Genomic DNA, 23,646 nt, shown 5'->3' on the forward strand with positions numbered 1-23,646 from the left:
AACAGCTTTGAGCCATATTAACTCCATGACAAAGGAATCCCGTCCCTTGTAAAGGCCTTACGTTAATTATCACAACGAAGAGGTTCGGCAGCAAACAGCCTCGACTTGGTTTCAAAAGTTTGGTAATGATGATTATGTTGATGACAATAATCACAAAGTAAATAAATTTAATAGACTCTACAGGAAACCTTCGCCGTTCTTGTAGTGATTGCGTTTCCAGCTACAAATCTAGGGGACATGAAATGCGTCCCCGGCAAGGACGAATTGCAGTCAACTCCGGATAGCCTACATGAACTTCTGCGGACTTGCATATTTCATTCACTATATCCAAGGTTCACTAAATCCGAAGTGTCTCTCCCCTAACCATAAATGACAGGAATGAATGAAATTGTGAACAAGAAAATAAAATGCTATACAGTAATTAAAATATTTCATTTTTGCGGAATGAATTACACTGTATACTGTTACTCACAGTTCATTTACTTAAACTGTGTTGTCGATCCACGTCCGCTTGCGAAAGACCGCGTTCAGTGTCACTTATAATAGTTGCCTTATCTTCCAAAAAATACTTTAGCATACGCTTCGACATTTTTGTACAGTACATTCACTGTTCGAACACTAGAAACAGACTGATCAGGTAGAAATGACAAACGCTGTTATGGTGTGACTGCGTACTCAGCCTTGGAATTTACCAGGTCACTTAATGAAACTGGGAGAGGGTTGATAGAGTTTGAAAGTCATCGGAATCTTACCTTCATTTATGCTCTGGACATAATGTCCATTCCCTTTTAATAAAAGAAGGCAATTTCATTTTCCGTTGTTTCGATGCTATCCGTCATAATGGAAATGTTTCAGAGAACAAAAGGCAACCCTTTGACGGTGGAGGACTAGAAATAACAGTAGTAGTGTGCCTGAGACTAGAACGACAACCCTACGACGCGACGGTGGAGTGAGGCAAGGTCGTCATGCGTTTCCTGGATTTACAGTACAGCTCATTGTCTAGGAATCACTAATCCTATCTTCGTCCTTTGACTAAAGGAGTAAGAAACTTAGAATGTTGTTCGCCGTGGGACTGAAGTCGGATGGTCTATGGCGAATCCTTGGCATCAACCCCTTTGATTAGATTACCCCCCTTTGATTTGATTACCTGGTTGGGTTTTTCCGAGGTTTTCCCCAACCAAAAGGCAAATTCCGGGTAATATTTTGGCGAATCCTCGGACCTCACCTCATCTCACTACATCTCGCCAAAATATTGTAAAAAATTGCACAAAATTGTAAAAATTGTAATTGTAATATTGTAAAATTTTGACTTGTTCCACATCTTAAAGCTTCATTGCTCATGTAAGATCTATGGAATAAAATGAATGAATGAATGAATCAACACATTCTTTCAATTTTATACAAGAAGGTCTGACTTCAAATAAGAATTTGTCAGAATACAACTCTTGTATCTTCAATTTCTAAGATTCACTATAATCGAAGAGAGAGTTCACTATAAACGGAAATATTGATATACTTTTTAATGTATGCGGGTCGGAACCAACGATTTAGGTTCACTATAGCCGAATGTTCATTATAACCGAGTTCACTATATCTAGAGTTGACTGTATATCTCTTTTCGATAGAGACTGAATGTGTGTCACTTGTCTTTTATTTGCCTTTTTATTTTAGCTGTGGCCTTACGGGCCTTTCTACATAATAACGTCTTGTGCCAGCTACATCCTCTCACGAGTAAGACTAGAACTGATCGAAGAGTAATCTCTGAAGTCGATGACGATGTCAAATTAACGACATTACCGAAAACTATAAAATCAATATCATCATCATCATCATCATCATCATCATCATCATCATCATCATCATCATCAATAACTTCAAGGTTTAGGCCGATGGCCTGTTCCGTCTCCAGAATTTTATCGGTCAAACTGGTCTCTCCAACGTCTCTTTTGTCTTCCCACTCGTCTTCTTCTTGTAGATCTGTAACACCATGTTCTAATAGGTATCCTATCGTTGGGCATTCTTGTTATATGGTCGTACCAATTATTTCTATATTTTTAAATTATAGTTGTTATACTCTCGATATTCAGTTCTTGACGTATACCTTCATTTCTCTTATGGTCCTGTAGTCTAAATCCTGCTAGTGGCCTTAAGAGTCTCATCTCAGCGGCCTCAATTCTTCTTTGTTGGGCTCCAGTCAGAATCCATGTTTCTGAACCATATAACAATGTTGGAATTGCCAGTGTCTTGTAAAATTTGAGCACAGTCTGTCTGTCGACTTCATTTATGAGAGTACGTTTAATTGTACCAATAAGTCTTAAAAATGTATTTAACTTGTTTTCTATGTCTGTAGAGGTAATGTAAGAGAGATCACATCCAAGGTAAGTAAAAGAATTTACTTGTTCAATAATCTTATCCTCTAATACAATTTTAGTTCTTAGTGTATTATTTCTGCAGAAAGCAAATACTTTAGTTTTTTTGTGTGATATTTTTAGATTATAGTTATTAGCAACAATTCTCAACAAATGAACTGCTTTCTGTAGGTTGTCTTCAGAATCAGCCAACACCAACTGGTCGTCTGCGAAAAGTAAGTAATCTAAAATGATATTATCTCTAAAATAATGTGTTTTTAAATTGTTTTGCCATTCTCTTACGGCTTCGTCTAGACACAAATTAAAAAGAGTAGGTCATAAGGAACACCCTTGTCTCACCCCTTGGTTAACTTTTCGCAAGTCGGTGGTAATCGTGTTTATATTCATTTTGATTTTTGTATTTTTATACATACTTCGTATCACCCTTATTAGATGCTCAGGAATTTCTTTCCTTTTTAATATAATCCACAATTTTATTCTGCTAATTATATCAAATGCTTTCTCAAAGTCTATGAAAGCCATATATGTGGGAATATTAAATTCGACATGTTTTTCTATAATCTGCGTTATGGCGAGATATTATCAACACATGATCTGATTTTCCGGAACTCATTCTGTTCGTCTTCAATATCATGAAAAATAAATAAATATACAGAAATTGTGAAGCTCATATAGGATGTAAAAGAAACAGTATGAACTAAGCTTTTAGTACGAAATTTGTACCTAGCATCCCAAAGAGCCGAAAAGAAGGTACGTAATAATAAACGGGACAAGAAATAGAAGCGGAGGAGGTAAAGAAGGAGAAGTATCAATAGAAAATTAGGAAAGTAGCAGAAGGCTAATATTTACTAGGAGAACATACCGAAGGATCAGGAAGGTAAAAAATAAAAGAATAAAGGTAAACAAAGAGAAAACATAAAATAATGTGATTGAGAATGAAAGAAACAGAAGAATGGGGTCAAAATGAAAAATCATAAAGACAGGAAAAATGAATGGAAGTAAAAGTAAATAAAAGTAGGTGAAAAACTAAATAAATAGAGAAAACTAGCTTAAAGTATGAAAACAGTAGGGTAAGAAGCAGAAATCTGAATATCTGAGCCGCTCGCTGCATCCGTGGCGAGCAGGAGCAGACTGTACGCCGCGCAGAGTCTCGGGTGCTATCTACCGAGGTAGTTGAGTTGTCGGTGGTACTTCACAAGACTAATACGACCGATAAGGCATCTCCCCGACACGCCGCCATATGTATCACCGCTGTTGGTGTAATTAATAACGCCTCGGAATTTGTATGTTTATCTCCTTCTGTCGAACTGCACGTACGCACTCCATCAGCTGTATCGGCGCTGTACATGTTCTCACGTGACTTACGATAACTGCGTGACAAGGACATCGCCGGGGTTTTCGTCTCAAGAGCTATGGGGGGGGGGGCTCCACAAGCGGGAGGGCTGTGAAAAACGAGACCCAAGCACGGCAGAAGTTCTCGTGTCATTTTACATTTCTCCTTTATCTACAATCTATCATGACCTATGGCTCGTTATCATAAAATCGCCTGATTAATTTCGTGAAATTAAAAGTGTTTCGCAACCACGAATTATAATATAATGCTGCGAAATATCGAATGAGAGATATTAATGAAAATACATGTTTTTAGCAACTCATATGCAGTGCCGGATTTAAGCCTAGGCAACCTAGACAGTTGTCTAGGGTAGTAATTTCCAGGGGGGTGGCATTTTCTCTCTCTCTCTCTCTCTCTCTCTCCAGTGAAATTTGCTTTTAGAACACTAAACTTGTTGGTAATTCTTTTCTGAAGTTTGTTCTTGAACTCCTTGTAAAAATCGCATATTGTTTTTTTAGTTGGTTATTTAACGACGCTGTATCAACTACTAGGTTATTTAGCGTCGATGAGATTGGTGATAGCGAGATGGTATTTGGCGAGATGAGGCCGAGGATTCGCCACAGATTACCTGGCATTCACATTACGGTTGGGGGAAACCTCGGAAAAATCCAACCAGGTAATCAGCCCAAGTGGAGATCGAACCCGCGCCGGAGCGCATCTTCAGACCGGCAGGCAAGCGCCTTAACCGATTGAGCCACGCCGGGGCTATATTGTTTTGTTATCGCATATTCGTAGCATACAAGAAAATGTGCAGCTGCGTAGTTATATCGTAATGCCGGCATCACGTTATTATACTATGAAACTGCTTAAATTTAACTGATTGTATAAACATATTCCAGCATGTGCACTATATAATTCGATATGAAAGATTTATTCCGTAGAGTTGGAGTTTATTTTTAAATTTACTATATGACTTTTCACAGATACACATCATGTACAATGTGACCCTCCGAAGTGGTGTACAACTAGAAAATGGGTCATAGTTCTGCCATCTATCCGCAATATGCGGAACCCGAATCACGCAAGTGAAGTGGGTGGGCATTGGATACACACACACATCCTTCCTATCGAAGTAAGACATACTCGTAAAAATTATACCACAACATAACCAATGCTTAAAGATAAACCACAGCCTGTCTTTCACAAATCAATTTTGTTTCAATAAGTTTGTATATGTTTCTTTGCATCAAGTCTGACGTGCTTCGTCAGATCGACTTTGATGACGTCAATTCTTTCTTTATGAAGAAAGTGCGAAGGAAATCTTTATAATTCACAAGTAAGATGTATGTATTTTGATTTCAGTAATTTACTGTTTTCTGAATTGTAACATTTCATTTAAAACTAATTTAAACTAAACATGACCTGTACAATAGCTACTCATAAACTATGGGAGTTGAGGGGGGGGGGCGGCAAATTTTAATATTTGGGAGGCACTATACCTAAATCCGGCCCTGTATGTATGTATGTATGTATGTATGTATGTATGTATGTATGTATGTATGTATGTATGTATGTATGTATGTATGCATGTATGTATGTATTTTAGTTGATTATTTAACGACGCTGTATCAACTACTATGTTATTTAGCGACGATGAGATTGGTGATAGCGAGATGATATTTGGCGAGATGAGGCCGAGGATTCGCCATAGATTACCTTGCATTCACATTACGGTTGGGAAAAACCTCGGAAAAACCCGCGCTCCCGAACGCAACTTCAGACCGGCAGGCAAGCGCCTTAACCGACTGAGCCACGCCGGTGGCTTGTATGTATGTATGTATGTATGTATGTATGTATGTATGTATGTATGTATGTATGTATTTATGTATGTATGTATGTACGAGGCGCATCCAGAAAGTAAGTTTCCCTATTTAAAAAAAAAGAACACACACTTTCATGAAAACATTTATTGGCAACAGGTACAGCAATGTTTCAGCTATTTTTCAATATAGCCACCATCAGAATTGAGACACTTGTATCGTGGGATCAACTTTCGTATCCCTCTGTCGTAGAACTCTGCCGCCTGTGAATGGAACCAGCGTGTGACAGACGTCTTCAGCTCTTCGTCGTTGCCAAAACGCTCACCGGAGGACAGGAATTTCTTGAGGTGCAAGGAAACGTGAAAATCGCTGGGAGCAAGATCAGGACTGCAGGGTGGATGATTAAACAACTCCCAGCCAAATTCCGTCAAAACAGCTGCTGTGCGCCGAGCCGTATGTGGACGAGCATTTTCATGGAGGAGCACAACACCTGCAGTAAGCATTCCATGCCTCTTGTTTTGAATGGCACGTCGCAATTTTCGCAGTGTTTCACAGTAACGGTTAGCGTTCACTGTTTCTTGGAAGGAAGTCAATGAGCAGAATGCCCTTCCTGTCCCAGAACAACGTGCACATCACTTTCCGTACCGACAGCGTCTGTTTGAATTTCGTCCTGACCGGAGATCCACTATGCCGCCAATGCATTGACTGCTGCTTGGTTTCCGGGATGAAGTGCGAACTCCAAGTCTCATCGCCCGTGACGATCCTGTCGAGGAACTCGTCGCCGTTATCGTGATACCGTTGCAGAAATGTCAGTGCTGCTCCTAAACGTTGCATTTTGTGTTCGGGTGTCAGGTTTTTCGGCACCCACCTGGCACACACTTTTTTGAACAGCAGGTGCTTAGTAACAATCTCATGCAACGAGGATCGCGATATCTGCGGAAAATGGCTGCTCAGCTCCGTAATCGTGAAGCGACGGCTCTCCATGATGCACTGCCGCACCAGCTCAACACGATCATTGATGAGGGACGGTCGCCCACTGCGCTCTTCATCATGGACACTTTGACGACCTTCGGAAAACTGTCTACACCAGCGACGCACCATCTGCTTACTCATGATGTTCGGCCGATAGACCTGACAGAGCTGCCGATGAATTTCAATTGGCGCAATGCTTTGTGCATTAAAGAACTTTATCACCGACCGAACCTCGCAGGCGGCGGGAGAAGGAATAAGAGCTTCCATTTCGGGCCACTGCTGCCACGCTACTGGCACCAGGCGGGACCTGTCCGGCTGGCATATGATTGATACGTCATAGATCTGTTACGCATGCGCAATTGACACGGCTAATTACGTTTACTTTCAAGGGGAAAAATCGGGAAACTCACTTTCTGGATGCGCCTCGTCTGTATGTATGTATGTAGAATTCGAGAGGCGAGACCTGGCATGTGAGCTACGCGAGAGGGGGAAAGGATGGGAGATCAGAAAAAAAGTTTGTTTCGGTTTGGTTAATATTAGACGAATCCGAATATACTGACACGGACTAAAGACTAAAACCTTATTTTTTCGATTCATATCCACTAATGATATAGCCACGGCGCGTGATAAGGACACAGGGCAGGTCTTGCTTCCTCTACTATACAGAGTGAACCGAATGTACTGCTATTCTTCTTTGAGATACTTTGAAAAAAAGTTTAATAGAATTTTGCTCGTTGCTACTTCCTTTTCGAGATAAAAATTGTTTTATATGAAACATTTCATAACGTGTTCTGGGAAAGCCATTTATTTAATTCCAAATATGTTCAGTCAATTTAAGAGAGCAGTGTATTATGATAGTAAATGACAGAGTCTTGTCCTTCAAATGACAGAAATTTGATCGGAACAAATATAACTTTTCGTTCTGCATAGGAATGTTACAATTTTACATTTGTTCGGATTAAATTTCTGCTCATTAGAAGAACAAAACTAAAATTCTTTCAATCATTCATTATGATAACACAATACTCTCTTAAAATGACAGCATAACGGGAATTAAATCAGTGACTTTCCTTTCGAAAAGGAAACAAAAACGAGCAAAACTGTATTAAACCTTTTTGTTTGATATATCTCAAAGAATAATAAAAAATGATTCATGTGATCATGGGTCCGATTTCGAAAGTTTAAGAAGCTACTACTACTTTAATCTAAGAGAATAGCTACGCTTTCACAGCTTTAAATCCAAATCATATTTAGAGAATCATAGCCAGAAAATTTGTTATCAGCTACATACGTACCTTGCAGTGGAAGACGGTGCTTATAGTAGACTTTTTAATGTACGGATTAATACACTTTCGCACTCGTGTATGAATCGGGTATCGATAGAGTCAGCAATATCGGCATCAATTTGTCCTTGACTTTAACATCTTGTGCTCGATCTTAGCTCTTATTATCCTAATTTTAATAAGTCTTCCCACGCTGATTTTTTAGTAATGTTTTAACAAGTTCATGACAGAAAGAATAATGTTGAAACTGATTCGAAAGAGAGAAATAAATTTACCTGCGTCACCGGCTAAGAAGAAACTGTCTACTGAAGAATGTACTGGAAGAATGGTGAACGGGAGAAAAGTTCGAGTCACAAGAAGATATCAGATGATAAAACAATATTAAGATATATGGATCGTATGTGGAGACAGAGGAAGGCGGAAAAGAGTGAAGTCTGGAGAATGTTGGGTTTGCAGTGAATGACCTGCCCTCAAGCAGAAAACTATGAATGAAATTAATTTTATAAATAACATAAAATTAGAGTGTGCTGGATTTGAACCGGAAGCGCTACCACTAAAGCCACAGAGTTGCATGCTCATAAAATGAAGTTGCAATGAAAACCGATGACCAGCCATAACGATGTTCTCACGTCATTTTCTGCGATTCTTTGTAAGTTCAAAAGATTGCTCGCCTTTCTGAAAGGCGTTTCAGATCTAGAAATAAAATTATTCCGCGTCACCGGTTGTTACCTCTGATATTCCAAAACATTTGTACGTACTGAGGACCCGGCCAAAGCTCAAAACATATAATTACAGTAATGACTGCTTGCTTCAGGAAGCTGGCAGGGTGTATCAGTGAATAGAATGATACGAAGTACTGTATCATGCAGTTTGATTGCAAGTTGTTTGATGTGAAGCTAGAAATTGCTTTGTCATTAGCGAAATGGATTGTTAGTGTGGTCAACTGAAACTAATTACCTTTTCGTTTCGATACTAGATTTTATTTCCCGCTTCCAGACGAACGACTTAGTCTCCTCTGCTAGCTTCATAGTTCATATTCCATGAACTCGGTTACACTAGGGAATTTATATGTATCCAGGACTTCTCATGTGTCTATTGTAATAAGTTGTACACATGTCCACGTATAATTCTCCTTCGATCTACGATAAATAGACATTTCATGGGATTCCAATGAGTTGGACATCGGGCCTCCACTTGAAAAAAAATGAGGTCATAATGAGAAGGAATAAACATTAATTTCGTGGTTGGGATCTGACTCATGACGTGGCTTTCAGACATTACTATGTTTTAATAGAGTATTCAAATCGATTTGAATGCGTTTACCGTACTGAATACGATCCCTCCGATCCCTGTTTTCGTGAAATTTTCGATGCGTATTGAAAACGACCTGAATAAGGAAGCTGAACGGTCCCGGGTTCGATTCCCGGTTAGGACGAGTTGCCTGGGTGAGGTTTTTTCGGGGGTTTTCCCCTCATCCTATGGATGAATATCAGGTTAATTTATTAGACGATTGGAACCCCACTCATCTTCGCCACCTCCTTCCCTCCCCACTATCCTTTCCTCATCATCCCGTTTCTGGTTTTTCAGATCACTCTTCAGGCGGCCTCCCGGAACTACTGGCTCTCTCGACCGGCCTCCGTGGAATGTAGCTAAACGACGTTGGATGGCTTTTGCAACGAGCACCTGAGGCGGACCTATTCGGGGGAGGAGTTTCGCCTCGGACCGACAGGGGGGCCTTGAGGGAAGTTGCCGAAGGAGGAATGGTATATGGATTCTGTCGGCTGTATGGACCGATCGTTAGGGAGTCATGTGGTTAGGGCGGTGCGCGTAGGGGATCTATGGCACGCAACTCATTCCATATCGAGGGTTAGCGCAATAGATCTCAACAGGTTGGAGTGCTGGGCCATCCGTGCCCCGCTCACTTAAATTCCATTCCATTCCAAGGAAGCTGAAGTTTCGAAAGTAGTTACGTTGGTTAACATGTCAGTAGGCTTGCCAACTTCGTAAGTAAAAATTAGGAATAATGAAAATTGGTAGTCTATGTATAAAACACTGTTCTACTGCTATATGAGAAAAATATTTTTACGATTAAAAAAATTATTTATATATATATTTTTTTCAAACTTCAAAATGTTATCAGTCCACTGTGCAGTGATGAAGCGTTTCCCTCATAACTAAAGACTTGTTAACTTTTTCATGTTCTCTCTCTTTTATTTTATTGCTGAAACTCATGTTTACAATATCATGCTCTTTCAACTACTTTCCTTAATATTTTATATATATATAATTTTTATAATAGAAAATACTGATTATTACCATTTTTTAAATGAATTTATTTTTTATCAATCTATCAAAGGTAGAGAAGTGATCTTGCATCATATTGTAGATATGACAAGCATAAATACACACAAAAAATTTCATCACAGAATGTTGGCTAGTTTTTTAATTATCTGGGAAACGCATCATCACTGCACAGTGAACTAAATTTTGAAAAAAAAAAAAAAATGTAAATAATTTTTTTAAATCGTAAAAATATCTTTTTTCACATAGCAGAAAGACAGTGTTCTACACATACCGTACTAATTTTCATTATTGTACAAAATACAGTAATGGAGGAAAAAGATGTTGAATATTTCCAAAATTTTATTGTAACCTGTACCTAACCCCTTAACCATAAAAAGTAAAACATACCGAAACGACGATCTAAATTCAGCTGTCTTCTCAATAAATGGTTCATTTTTAAACCGATTTAACTTTATTGATTCCGAGATCCGCCAACTCCATTTTCTCCGCTACAAATTATATTTGGACTAACTAGAATTTATATTTGATTTTTCCTATCTTATTTGACCGAATAGAAGAGGAAATACGGTACTTCAACTTGAGACTCCGTGCTTCTAGCTGGGAAAACACGACACATCACATTGGGAAGGGGGAAACCGTATTTGGCGAAATTCGAACTTATGACCATCGCTCCTTGCAGCGACATCTTCGCGCTAGTTGCCTACCTATTCCCTTTGCTTCACTGTGTGTCTTTCCTATGGCAAAACGGGAAGAAGACTGTACTATATGTTAGAATAATAGGCCTACATTGAAACCATGTTTTATATCTTTACACACGATGAAATGCTTTCTTAGAGACGTAAGCATATAAACTTGCCGTTTATTGCTGTCTTCTCACAGCAATTATATTGACCGGTTTTTGTATCCGAGTCTTTTTAGAGGTTGCCTGATTTAGTGGACACCACACTGGAGAAATCTAACAGCCCAATTGACAGCTGTAACGCAGTTGCTCCCTCTGCGATAAAACCTGCAGGTTATGTCCATTTGATGATCAAAATTAGACTTAAAGAACCATTCTGATAGGGCAGATAACTTAATAACAGACACCGAGCACGAGTGAGTGAATGCCATCTGTACATATGGGGACATCTGTCAAATGCTTCACTGCACATATATATGGGGTTCGTTGAACAATAAACTGTCTGAAATGATTGAAAATCGCGAGTTTGTTCCAAGCCTTTCGCAATGTCCGCAGCGACTAAGGCTTTCTACTTCAGTATTACATAAAAGTTACAGTTCAGCGTCCGAATCCCGAGTGTAATTTACCTTCATAGTCATCCGGTTGAATTTCATTTAAAATTTCTACTGAAGCATATAGGCCTACTGTACATGAAAGCTAAATTAAAAAGTAGTTGCCAATACGAACTGTAAGAAAAAAACTTCAACAAGTACCTAACTTGAAGTCTGAATTTGAATAGTATTTTTGCTAGGCTGTTTTAACACATGCTGTCCGTCGCTAAGTAGTCTTACAAGCAAATATTCTCATGGAGTACTTAACTTACTTACAAATGGCTTTTAAGGAACTCGCAGGTTCATTGCTTCCCTCACATAAGCCCACCATCGGTCCCTATCCTGTGCAAGATTAATCCAGTCTCTATCACCATATCCCACGTCCCTCAAATCCATTTTAATATTATCCTTTCATCTACGTTTCGGCCTCCCCAAAGGTCTTTTTCCCTCCGGTCTCTCAACTAACACTCTGTATGCATTTCTGGAATCGCCCATACGTGCTACATGCCCTGCCCATTTCAAATATCTGGATTTAATGTTCCTAATTATGTCAGGTGAAGAACACAATGCGTGCAGTTCTGCGTTGTGTAACTTTCTCCATTCTCCTGTAGCTTCATCCCTCTTAGCCCTAAATATTTTCCTAAGAACCTTATTCTCAAATACCCTTAATCTCTGTTTGTCTCTCAAAGTTAGTTTCACAACCATACAGAGCAACCGGTAATATACTTATTGTATGGATTCGTAACAAGCAGGAGGATCACCCTTATCGGCTGTCCACGACTACTTATTCAATATATTCGCAGCTACCCTCCATATCTGGAGGCCGTGTCCTTTATCCGCAATCTGAGGACGCGCCATGCCGTGTTGATAGGGACCCACAATACATGGATTCTCATGGAGGCAAATAAAAAAGTCATTTTTTTTTCACCATGTTGATAATGCCAAAAGAAGTGCTTGCACAAATTTTGGACACTAGAGCGCAATTACGGAGGGCAGTAAAATAAGTTTCCCTGGGGGCGTTTACAGAAAGAAAACACAATTTCATTTGAAAAAATTATTAGAACAGATACAACAACTGTTTAGCTATTTTTCAACATATTCCTCACTGAAATTGAAACATTTGTCATACCATGGGATCCACAGAGAGGTGCAGACGGCTGTCACACACTGGTTCCGATCCCAGGCGGCAGACTTCTAAGACATAGGGATACAAAAGTTGATCCCATGATATGACAAATGTCTCAATTCCGGTGGGGAATACGTTGAAAAATAGCTCAACAATTACTGTATCTCTTCCAACAAATCTTTCCATGAAATTGTGTTTTTTCCTGTAAACGGCCCCAGAATACTTATTTTTTACGCCCTCGTAATCGCGCTCGAGTGGCCAAAATTTGTATAAACACTTGTTTTGACATTATTAACATGGTGAAAAAATAAAAAATACATTTTTATCTGTCCCCATGAGAATGTTTGCTTGTCAGTGCGCGGGGTTTGTGGTTCGATTCTTGCAGTGTACAGTAGTGGCAAAAAACCGGACCGACCCTTGTAGCTTGATTTCAGAACCTTGTTCACTCCAGAGCATGATAGACTGGTAACTACGACTTTCGGGGTTTGAATCCTGCCTGGGAAGGAAACTTTTTTTTGTTCCCTATTCAAATTTATTCCCAATACTTTTCGATTGCTGGTAAAATTCATGTTCTGGGAATAATAAGTTAATTAAGTAGTAAAATATCGCTGCAATAGAAAAGTATTGGGAATAAATTTGAATAAGGAACAAGAAAAGTTTCCTTCCTAGGCAGGATTCGAACCACGAAAATCTTAGTTACCAGTCTATCGTGCTCTGAGTGAACAAGCCTTTGAAATCAGCTACAAGGGTCGGTCCGGTTTTTTTCTTGCCACTACTGTACATTCGTATAAATTACCTCCATAGAAGGAGTTACTGTGTTTGTTCCTTTTCTTGTATTTGTTCTATTACGTCTTTGCGGTGATCCTGCCTCGTGCTGACCACACGGTCAGAGAGCCTCACTGTGTAATAGATTTTAATGTTGGTACAAAGAAAGGCCAAATATCTAAGATGATACTGTAGTGCGTGTAGGACATGCGAAATACTTCTTCGCTTCACCGGCATCGGTTCACGGTCTTAAGCGTTGCACAGAAAAGTAGCATTTTACGTCAGAAAGGAGAAAGAGTCTATGATGGTTCTGTCATTAACGGGTAATAATGCAGTTCCCTCTAGGATGTTCAGAAAAAATGGAGGGAGAATCGCATTTCCGCGTAAGATGGGACCATTTTGAATATCTTCATTGACTTCCAAGTGTGACATAAATTGAACATTATTAAACTGTTTTTAATTATTTTACTTGATTTAAATTTTATGCTTGTATGAACTTTGTCGTTAAATTTCAATGGTGTGTATCCATTTTGCGCCATCACTATGTTATTAATTAAAAAAAACGGAGTAGGTTGTATCGGAAAGACAACTACAAGTTCTATGCATGGATACGTTTCTCGGACGGGCATGTTGAATGTAAGGTATCCGTAGCTTATACGCCCTCTCCCATATGCCTCGACATTGTGAATTTCCTCGCTTCACTCAAATTCACTCTCCAATTTTCCCAATTTCACTTCTCGACTGCTAATTATTGCTCAATTGCGACTGTAGCCTGATTTATTACGAATCAATTCTGGGGCTGCGAATGTTTTATTCCTCCGAATTCTCGAGTTACACTGCCTCGACTGCCGAGCGACTTGCCAATTTGTGCCTCAACTCAACCCTTCCTCGTATCGCTAGATGACGTCATTCTTTAAAACTCAATGCCACGTTGGATACATTGATCCTTCATGTGTCGATCGCCGTTTACTTCATTGCTATATTGTCGTTGTTCAGGCAATAACTTCTATGTGACATACTTATCGATTTGATTCGTCCACAAGAGCGTCACGACACGAAGAAGTTTTACTCAACCGGTTGAGGATTGGCCACTTCATCTCACACATGGCCATCTCCTACGTGGCGAGCCTCAGCCGGAACGTGATATATGCCATTTTCCACTTACGGTGGAACAGTTTTTATTACAGTGTAGAAAATATGACCGTGTCCGTCAGTAGTATGGAATTCGGCCGACTCTACGTGACGCACTTGAAAATGATTTCAATTGAAAAATGCAGTTCTGAGATTTTTATTGAATACAGAACTTGAGAGGGTGATTTAATTTTATATTGACCCGTTTTACTTATCCTCCGGACCCTTTACATCCGGAGGTTACATTTGTTGTTTAGTATATTTTTTTAACAAACTCGACATTCGGACCTTTTACATCCGAGCATTTTATAAATGTTCCAGATAATTTATTTCTGGTGGTATTTGTTTTATTATTTTATTGTTTTTTTTAATACTAGCTAGGGTCTAAGAACTGCTCACTTTTATGATTTTAATGGATCACCTGTTGAAACTGAATTTATTTACCTCGTTCTAATCGCAACAACGCTTTTTAGTTCTTTTAAGCATTCTTGTTATTGTATTGTGCTTGTTTTGTGAAGGATTTTAGATAAGTGCGCAAATAGCCATAGCAGCTGACGCGCCCTTTTTAAACCCCATTAACTAACTTCATCGATTTTCAGATTTTTGCTCTATTAAATAACTTAAATAATGATACAGCAAATAATAAAATCTCCTATATGTAATTATATTTCTTTCTTTCGAAAATGTAAGAATTCACAATCTCCTATGCACTACTGCCATAGAAGAATAAATGTGTTTTTTCTTCCTACTGAAAAATTTCATACTTTGCACATAGGAGTTATTGCAAGAACAACGACGATATGCAATGTAGCTCAGAAATTGTAGGCGCGACAAAACTGGCCTGAAAATTTATCGGTCGACTTTCTGGGATGGCACTTTAGTACTGGACCGAGCTTATTCACGTCTAAAATATTGTTTGTATTTTGTACATTTTGAGACCTGAAGAATCCAAAAATGTAAATATAAGCGCATGGTGCCATTTGAGAAAAAACAGACTCTTTGGCACCTTTGTAAATGAAAAACATTATTTTTGAAAACATATTCAAAATATTAGTTATTTCACTTCCTATCAATTTTATTTTTAAAGTTTCTTCATAAAATTAAAAATGGGAAACCTAGAAGGAATGTTACTTACTTTTCACTCACTCTGTAGCATAACTCTACTCGGTGGCCTGCTACGAAGCCGCATTGGAAAGCTTGAAAACAGGTCGAATCCATTTCGTTTCGACGAGCAGTAAAAGTCACAGAACCTGGAAGTAAAAGTCTGATCTGTTGGTTTAGAGAGGCGGCACAAAAATATTTTAACTAACTTATTTTACGACTTTCTGATTTTACGTTTTCCTTTCCCCTTTGCACTGTCAACTATCGCTGCAACGCGCATTCTGGAAGTAAGCTTCAGGTTTCTAATGAGACATTGTCTATCAGTTTGGAAGTTCAAGTTTCTAGCTTTAAAGTTTTTTTTTATTAATTCTTTGTCTGGGAATAGAGTTTTATGACGTAATCCTCCTCTTTCTGGAAAGAAGCGATGCTTTATTCTGAGGCTCAGAAATAGTTTACGGTCGTTGCAGCTCTAATGACGCTTCTTCAGTTTCAATGCCGGGCCATAGGAAAGAATTTCATTGCTGTCCTTGAAATCTACGGCTCTCTGCCTTAATAAAGCGCGATGAGAACTAATACAGTTAAGTTTTAAACTGTTTTGTACGCCCAGGATTCTTTGCAAGAGACATTTTATATTTGTTCTTCTGCAGTTCTACGGCACCCCCGGTCGGCCTGTGTAGCGCAGTTGGTATAGCGCTAGACTTCTATGCTCGAGATTGCGGGTTCGACTCCGGCCTAGGTCGATGGCATTTAAGTGTGCACACCGGCTGATATAACCTCGGCAGTTGCAAGCGTCGTTAAATAAACCATAATTTTTTTTATTTTTTAAGGAACCCGGAGGTTCACTGCCGCCCTACATAATCCCGTCATCGGTCCCTATCCTCAGCGAGATTAAATCCAGTCTCTACAATCATACAGTAGAGCCCCTATTTTCCGTCAACCTATTAACCGATTGGTGGTTTATCCGACTGTTTTTCTCTCTAGCTATTTTTTTTGCTCCAGAAAAAAATATTAATTACTGTACATTACATTAGTACGAATTTTTTCTACACAGTGTTTTTTTTACAAAGTTTCACTCTTATACAGTATGATCTACTCTTAAAGGGGCCTAAATTCTATGCAAAATTCCCTCCACATGTGCTACGAAAAACAGTGCAAGTAATTGAGTGGTTTGAGAAAAGAGAAACTGTGGTTCATCTCGCATCAGAATACGAAATAGGAATTATAACTGCGTACGATTTAATTAAAAACAAATATAATGTGTAATAAGTGTGTAAATCTACAACATGATACCTGTATTATTCCTATCTTTCCACAGACAGTCGTCATAAGGAGTTTCCTTGGTTCTTAAAAATCCGTCATTGAAAACCAGACTTAAATTAGTGAACTTCTGATCCACTACCTGGCATGTTAAAAATACAAGACCACTGAGGAAATAAGGAAACTGTATTATGTACTTAATTTATAAAAACCTTATATGGTACGGATTATCCGATTTCTTCGATTAACCGTTCACTCCACAACCTTCATTACCACGGATAATAGAGGTTCTACTGTATTTCATTATTTAGAATCTACTATTATCGATCTTATTGGGAATTTTCCTTCAAAAGTCATGACTTGAGACTTTTGAATGAATATTTTCAAATTATAATTTTTGAAGACACGTTTGATTTGATAAGTTATGTAGCCTATATGTAAATACGTATATTCCAAGTTATAATTTTTGAATATCTGTTGGAGTGTATATGTTGCTATTTGAAACTAATTTTCAGAAATAGGAAAAATGACCTGATCGTCTGCAAATAATAATATATTTATAACAAGGTATCCTATTTTAAAACAACTTCTTAGCTATTTTTACCATTCAACAACAGCAACATCAATATTAAACGAAGTGGGAGATAATGGATATCCTTGACGCATTCCAAGGTTAATCACTTGTCCCATTCTGTTTATTTTGATACATATTTTCGTGTTTTTTGTATAGTTCTTCAATTTTATTCATTAAATGTAGCGGATATCCCCTTTTTTACCCTATATCAAGTATGAGATTAATTATCGTCGATGCAATTGGTGATAGCGAGATGATATTTGGCGAGATGAGGCCGAGAATTTGCCATAGATTACCTGAAATTTGCCTCACGTTTGGGGAAAACTTCGGGAAAAACTCAAGCAGCAATCAGCCCAAGCGGAAATCGAACCCGCGCCTGAGCGCGACTCCGGATCGGAAGACAAGCGCCTTAGTCGACTGAGCTATGCTGGTGGCTCTCTTCATTATTCCCTATAGATTTTCTCATTTGTGAAAATACGAGTAATTATTTCCTTAAGTTTTATCACAGTCTAGCATATTATACAGTCACGCTGCTTGAGCTGTGAGGGTGCTAGGAACAATAGACTGTGCCGGTATCGGCATGGCATAGTTGCGCCCCGAAGAAATCAGGTAGCAGAATGGACGTGGCATAGTTGCGCCCCGGAGAAATCAGGTAGCAGAATAGACATGGCATAGTGCGCCCCGATGGGCATAGTACACACGGAAGTAATTGTCATAAAATAAATAAATTACTTAAAAATATTACATTGATAGCTGCATTGAAATCAGGTAGGCCTAGCATATGATCAATTTTGCTATTTAAAATAACACTTTTTTATCGATCACAAACAATAAATGAACTGCATTTTTTGTTTGTACATCGATATCTTAACCCTACGGTACAGGGTTTCGAAAATTGAAACTTAGAACCATTGTGAATTATTAACTTTTACCCTTTTCACTAAACTTAACATTAATTTTAAATTAACCTCACTATACGCCACAGACGGTGTGAAAATCACTAATAAAATGTGAAGACTGCTAAAGCCCCATATTCCAACGGCTCACTCATTTGAATATGTCAGTTAATAAAGTATTGCCAACTTCATGGTGTTCATTTTTACAGTAGGCAATCGATATTCACTGCATGAACAGTAGAAAAACAGTTAATAAAGTACTGCCAACTTCATGGTGTTCATTTTAACGTTAGGCTATTGATAATCACTGCATAAACAGTAGAAAAACAGTTAATAAAGTACTGCCAACTTCATGGTGTTCATTATAACGGTATCGATAATGAATATTAAATCGAATAAGAAATCAATAAGGTTGGTTTATTACGAGGCTCGAGTTTCCGTAATGTCTTTTCCTCTACCTATTTCATAGGGGCGCAACTATGCCATGCCGCTTTTCTCTACCTGATGGGAACGGGGCGCAACTATGCCCACAAAACAGGGACCCTTTTTTATCTGCTGCATCTTATCTGACCGTGGGGCGCAACTATGCCCTGCCCGCCGGTATATTTCGCATTGTCTGTAATGAAGCGATATTAGCGATCCTAGTGGTTAGCAACTATCTATGGATGCATATTTACTAAGTATTGAGCTTCCTGACTGTATATACTAGACTATGGTTTTATTATGTAGTACTATCCATACACAACTCATTGTTACGATGACTGCGCTACGAGAAAATAAACAAAGTTAATCGGTACATTAAATAATATATATGATATGCGTAAATCACTTGTTATTTAAGACGGCGCTTATTCCGTCGGATCCCGGCCAATTAGTCACTCATAACGAATGCACCTCAGCACATGTGTGGACTTCAGTCCTTCGTTCATAGACATCTATGACGTAGTGCAGAGGGCGGCCACTAGAGGGAACCCAAGAGTTGGAACTTAAAACTGAGACGATTCTGTCCGACGCCGGGGTGGTATCCGGTGTGGCTTAGTGGATGAAGCATCAGCACGTAGAGCTGAAAACCCGGGTTCAAATCCCGGCGCCGGAGAGAATTTTTCTCCGTTCCATTACTCTTTCATCGTATGATGACGCAGAATATCTGCATGGAAATATCATATGTACTTCGGTACATTAAATAATATATATGATATGCGTAAATCACTTGTGATTTAAGACGGCGCTTATTCCGTCGGATCCCGGCCAACTAGTCACTCATAACGAGTGCACCTCAGCACATGTGTGGACTTCAGTCCTTCGTTCATAGATATCTATGACGCAGTGCAGAGGGCGGCCACTAGAGGGAACCCAAGAGTTGGAACTTAAAACTGAGACGATTCTGTCCGACGCCAGGGTGGTATCCGGTGTGGCTTAGTGGATAAAGCATCAGAACGTAGAGCTGAAAACCTGGGTTCAAATCCCGGCGCCGGAGAGAATTTTTCTCCGTTCCATTACTCTTTCATCGTATGATGACGCAGAATATCTGCATGGAAATATATGTACTTCGGTACATTAAATAATATAAATTTAATCGAGTTTGAATTCTACTGTACCTGGAGGTAAGTCACAGCAACAGTTGTGTAAGCGATCATGTCACTGTGGAGACCGAACAAGGCTCACTGCACGGGACTATGTCTGAAGGCATGATATTTCTTCCACTTTGTTTGGCATGTCAAATTCAGTAATGTAACGAACCGACTGTCTTACACATCAGCACAATTACCATAGCGATCCATTGTTCCAACACGTCAGATAACGAACAAGTTCTGTTTAACAACTGGCCGAATGCAGACATCGGCATGCACTGTGCGGCGAGCAATCAGTTCATCGAACACCGGTCAGATTCTCGGTATCTGCACTCGCTTCCTGCTTCTTTCAGTTGTCTACCAGAGGCGAAGCAGGTGTGTCTTTCACAAGTATATCAGACATTTTATGCAGTACCGGTTGTGCTCAAGCGAATGTGGAAACACTATGGAACTTGAATTGTGTTGAGAACACTTTTGCACAAGACAGGGACATTAATAATAAACAACTTTTTCATTGGTGATATTTTCAGGCTTCTACTGTTAGCTACCCGGTATACAGGGTGATTCACGAGGATTTACCGTCACTTACGGAGCTTATTTTCGAAGACATTCTAAGCAAAAAATGTAATATAAACATGTGTCCTAATCTCAATATTTTCAGAGTTACACTAATTTGAAGTTGTTTGTAGAATACAGTCAACTCTGGATATAGTGAACTCGGTTGTAGTGAACATTGGGCTATAGTGAACCTAAATCTTTGGTTCCTACCCGCATACTTTATAAAGTGCATTAATATTTCCGTTTATAGTGAACCCTCACTTCGGTTATAGTGAACCTAAAACTAGAACTTCCCCAAGAAAAGGTAATTTTAAAATGGCCAAAATGGTAATTTAGGAAACTCTTCCTCCTATAAACTTCCAAGAATACGAGTATGTTCAGAACAAAATATCAAATAATCTATTCGTTATGTGCATTCAAAGAAAAATAATTTGTTCAGCTTCCTGGACAGCTTGAAACATGTTAAAAAGAATAGTGTACGCAGTGAGGGAGAAAGGAAGGATTAGTTCTAACTTCTTTAAAAGAGATTATTCGAACAATAGGAAGAGAAAATGTTTTCTTTTGTAAAAGGGAGTAGAGTGATGACCAAAGGGTAAATACAAGAAGGATTACAGTATAATGGTCCTCAACCCTTCCTCCCGCATCTTTGCAAAAGTGAACCCGGGGAAATTCCAAGCCGAGTACACAGTAGCATACCTCGAGTGGAAAGAGGTGCGAAATCGGTCAATGTCTACTACCTACATGGCCAGATTAGATTGAAGTTTCGAACTGTGAACATCTGAATGTCGAAGCATAAAGTGTTTAAGTTGGAATATAAAGTGAAAATTATTACTGATAATTGAACGTGGTCTGTCCCAAGTATATATTAATATTGCATGTATAGCAACGTCAATAGTATAAAAACACACACTTCAGTTTTAGTGAACCTCGGATATAGTCAACGAAATATGCTGGTCCACAGAGGTTCACTATAACCGAAGTTGATTGTACCACTATTCTTTAGTTTTAAGGCTAAAAAAAATATTACAAATAAAGAATGAACTATTCAAAAGTATCATTTATTTAATTGGTTAATATTCTGAAGCTAAAAATGTGTTGTTAATTGCTTTGTACAGATTTTGTTTTTAAATTTTTACATTATTCTTACGCACTTATCACAAAAATTGTTACAACTCATACGACTTTAGGAAATTGATTCTTTACAGTTTAATTATGTATCATAATGTGCAGTCTTGAAGCATTTACAAGAGTGGCGTGATCTGTAACAATTGTGTGACAAATGCATAAGAAAAATGTAATTTTATAGTTAAAAATTGAAAAAAAAAATCTGTACGTAGCAACTATGGAATTCACAACATATTTTTAGCTTCAGAATACTAGCTAATTAAAGAAATGATACCCCTGAATAGTTCATTCTTTTCCTGTAATATTTCTAGAACTATTTCACGTAAGTTGTGTATTCTGGCTACTCTTCGGGCAGTTTAAGCACTTATATTTTTTATCGGTTTCGGATATTTAGACCTTCGCCTTGTGATCCATCCTTTATCCGTAACTCTATATATGTAATTTTGGAACTCCTCCTTAGGTTCTTTAGTGAGAATTAATGAGTCTGTCTTGTTTTTTGTACCTTTCTGTAATATGTTGCATATTTGTATGAATTCTGTATATAATTGTGGCTATTTCCCTAACAGATTGTCCCTTCTTGAAATGACTGATCAGTGATCACTAATATGCTTGTCGTATTGGCACCGGTTGCAATGTTTCCGACAAAACCTTCGACTTCAACTAAAGCTGACTGAAGACTGACAGGATATTGACACAGTTTACCGAAAGAAAGACTCTTTCAGAGGTACGAACTTAAACGTTACATTGTAACATTTTGACTGTACCTATACGTGAAGTCCGAACCAATATGGTTATATAAATATACTGTATATTATTCAAAATTCCCTTAGTTATTTATGTGAAGTATACAAATGATGGGATGCATACAGAGTGTTAGTTGGGAGGCCGGAGGGAAAAGAGTTTTGGGGAGGCCGTGACGTAGATGGGAGGACAAAAATAAAATGGATTAATCTTGCTCAGGTTAGGGACCGATGGCGGGCTTATGTAAGGGCGGCAATGAACCTCCGGGTTCCTTAAACTCATAAGTAAGTATATAAATGTTGGGAAGAAATTTATAAATATGTACGATTAGATAAACGTTTATGTATTTAAGTTATTGAGCTAAATTTTTATAAAATGTTTAATGTATTATTTTCACTGTGTCTGTACTAGTGTCCTGCAATGTTCGAACATGAGAGACAACCAAGAAATTACAAACTTCGTCTTATACCATATGAAAAACTAATCCTTAAGCGGTTAAAACAGGAAGGGGTGGGAGTTGAGGACAGCGAATATTTTTATAACAAGGTGGAGCACACACGACAAGCCTCTTTCTGCAGAGTGAACATCGGCAAATATCGAATTTCACCATACTCAACAAACTTGAACCGAACATAGCGACTGTAATGCACGACGCTAGTCTGTACCGTGTGGAAGGAGATTAAATAGGGTCCCTTTGAAGAGATGAAACAGGGAGAGGAGTTAAACATAAAAGATATAATATTATTATGGCCATTTGTGAACGGTTTTTCAGATGGCAACAATGCAACACGTGTTCACGTAATAATAGTAGCGGTTGAGTCAGAAAGTTACATTACGTAAGTAGCTGCACTAACCTAAAGGTTCTAGTCTTCCTTCCGACTTGCTTTATTGTTAATGTTGCCACGTCTTCCTGTCATACACTTTGTCATCGACCTTCAATGTTACGCAACAAAGCCAATAAAGGACACATTTGTTGGTATTTTCTCTACATTATTCCCAAACAATATCCCATCGACGTCACCAATTTTTCAGGAATTTCAATATTCAACCAACGATGATATTTTTTTCTCAAAATCCGTCCACAAAAGACAGCAATGATATTAGACTTTTATGTTTAACGCATTGCTATAATTAACCTCTCAAAAGGACACCATTTTGTCTCCTTCCACTCTGTATATGACACATCGGGTGTCCGCTGGTTAGGTTGATCGAAAAGAACCGAAATTTGTCGAAATGTGTTCCGGGCGTAGTCAGGGTCGGCCGACGCGAGTCATGCTGACTGATGACCCATTTACGATTAGTACAGAGTCCAATTGTTTTACAGAAAGTTTGAGTATCACTCTCAACAGTCTCTAAACATGAAAGAGTAATACAATAAAAGAACTCATGTTTAAATAATATATGTTTTTCAGTAGCCAGACGGTTGGCATTGTAGATAATACGAGCAGAGA

At 38.6% G+C, this 23,646-nt stretch overlaps 1 protein-coding gene across 2 annotated transcripts in view; it reads right to left on the reverse strand.

Moving 5' to 3' along the window:
• The window catches only part of LOC138699819 (protein Wnt-5b-like), a 2,020,855-nt gene that overhangs the window by 38,109 nt on the left and 1,959,100 nt on the right, over positions 1–23,646 (reverse strand). The gene's annotated exons all lie outside the window — the stretch shown is intronic.

Source organism: Periplaneta americana, chromosome 5 (genome assembly GCF_040183065.1).
Source record: "Periplaneta americana isolate PAMFEO1 chromosome 5, P.americana_PAMFEO1_priV1, whole genome shotgun sequence".
NCBI lineage: Eukaryota > Metazoa > Arthropoda > Insecta > Blattodea > Blattidae > Periplaneta > Periplaneta americana.